We start from the raw sequence: 2,331 nt of genomic DNA, 5'->3' as shown, positions 1-2,331 counted from the left end.
ACTTTGCAGGTAGAACATTATGTAGGAAAATGAGAGGCTTTGGACTTAGGAAGAATAGAGGAGCTGAATATTATTTAAAATGGAGAAAGATGCAGAAAGCAACAGAATAGTGTGAATTTGGGAATCCTCATCCAAGAACCACATAAAGCTTAACATCCAATTTCAGTGGGTAATAGGGAAGGCATATGGAATGTTGGCTTTAATTTTAAAGGGACTGGAGTGAAAAAAAAGTAGAGTATTTCTGCTAAAAAAAACTTTTGCACTACTCACACCAGGGCTAGAATACTGTGAACAGTTTTGAGCTGCTCATCTAAGGAAAGATACACCGACATTGCAGGCAGGCCAGAGAAGGTTTACCAGTTATAAAGGGACTATCTTATGAGGAGAGGTTGAGTAGGCTACACTCGTTGGAACTTAGAACGAAAAGCAACCTTATTGAAAGATTCAAGATTCTCCAGGGGCTTGACAGGTAGATATGCAAAGGAGATTTCCAATTGTGGGAGAGTCTAGAACCAGGCAATAATCTGAAAGCAGGGATGGCCCATTTAAAACCGAGCTAAGGAGGATCTTTTTCTGAAGGTAGTGAATATGGAATTCTTTAACAGAAAAGGGCTGGATCGTTCAAGGCTGAGTTTTAATTAGAAAGGGAATCCAAGAGTTGCGAGGAAAAGACAAGTAAATGGAGCTAACCAGATCGGTTTTGACCTCACTGAATAGCAGATCAGACTCGATGAGCTGAAGAGCCTACTTGTCCTGGTCTAACCATTCACCGCAGTATAGCAGCAACGCGCATGCGTAGACTCCGACACAGGAGCATGCGCAGTAGGAATGATGGCAAGCGGCAGCAGTTCCTTTGTCACCTCTGCAGCCGGTAAAGTGGCGGTAATGCGGTCGGAGTGATGGAGGACGACGGGTGAACCAAAATGTTTATAAACATTTGATATAAGCCACAGGCCACGGATATCGCCTCGCAGGTCCGACGTTTTCAGCTCCCGAGCTTTTACCCCAGTAACAGTCCTCTGGTAGAGGCCGCCATCTTGTATCAGCGTGGAGCGCATGCGCACCCCCATGCTGTTGTGGCGGGGCATCAGAACTCTGTTTTTTTTAACTGGGTCCTAGTGCTCCGGGGAGGTTCTAGGGATTCCAGGGAAGCGAGTTTTTGAATAGCTTCACTCACGCCCAGTCGCTGGTCGTGTTTGAATTCAAGAGAAGTCTATGAACCATCTACGTATTCAGTATGAGAGATTGTAGGCACAGTATGGTTACTTGAGTGTGCTGCTCTATCACTTTGTGTTGTATTTTACTACCAGGCCCCTTTGAACAGTGTGGAGGGGGAGGGGGGAGTCAGGGAATCTTCTCCTGGTCTTTTGAAAGAACAAGTTGTAGAACCAGGAGGAACAGGGCATATTGGGAGTGGGGACTGTATGCAAGAGCAGAAGTAATAAAAAGAAAAAGTGCTGGCGAAACTCAGTCTTTCTGGTCTCATCAACATAGAGAGAAATAGGGTGAATGTTTCAAGTCCAATGTGACTTCTTCTGAAGTGAGTGACAGGGAAAGAAAGCAACAGGTTTGGGCCATTTAGCTGTGAGCTATTTCTGCTATTCAGCAGCTAAGATTCTAGCTGGTTTGGTTATTTCCATTGGCAAAATCTTGCCTGAATCTCTCCATAAGAGGTTACCAGCCTCTCTTCCATGCCAGAGTGGTCATGGGGAGGAAGCACCTGATATATTCCACATAGCTGGCTTTCTCTGGCTGCAGAGTTTTTTTCAGGAGTGCAAAAGTTGCTGGCTGGACCAGAATTTATTGCTCCTCAGAATGGTGGAGGTTAAATGCTTCATTGAACTATTGCAGCACCCCTTTTTGTTTTCCATTCATGACATGTGGGCCAGCAGTTATTGTCATTGAGTAGCTTGCTATGGCTGCTTTAATGTGCAGCTAAGAGTCATCCACATTGCAGTGGGTTTGGAATCACATGCAGGCCACAGGTGGTGTAAGGATAACAGATTTCCCTAAGCGAACCAGATTGGTGCCCTTAGGCTGCCTCGTAATTCAAGATTTTTTTTACTGAATTCAAATTCTCATATTTGCTGTGGGGGAATTCAAACCCATCACACCTCGACCATCAACCTGGGACTCTGGATTGTTAATTAGGGCGGTGGTATTATTGCTGGACTATTTAACCAGAGACCCAGCAATGTCCTGGGCACCCACATTCAAATCTTGCCACAGCAGATGGTGGAATTTCCATTCAGTTAAGAAAGTTAAGAGTCTAATAATGACCGTTTATCGATTGTCAGGAAAAGCCCATCTGGTTCACTAAAGTCTTTTTAG

This window comes from Chiloscyllium punctatum, chromosome 31 (genome assembly GCF_047496795.1).
Source record: "Chiloscyllium punctatum isolate Juve2018m chromosome 31, sChiPun1.3, whole genome shotgun sequence".
Classification (NCBI taxonomy): domain Eukaryota; kingdom Metazoa; phylum Chordata; class Chondrichthyes; order Orectolobiformes; family Hemiscylliidae; genus Chiloscyllium; species Chiloscyllium punctatum.
The sequence above is the reverse complement of the archived record's forward strand: the minus strand, read 5'-3'. Positions refer to the sequence as shown.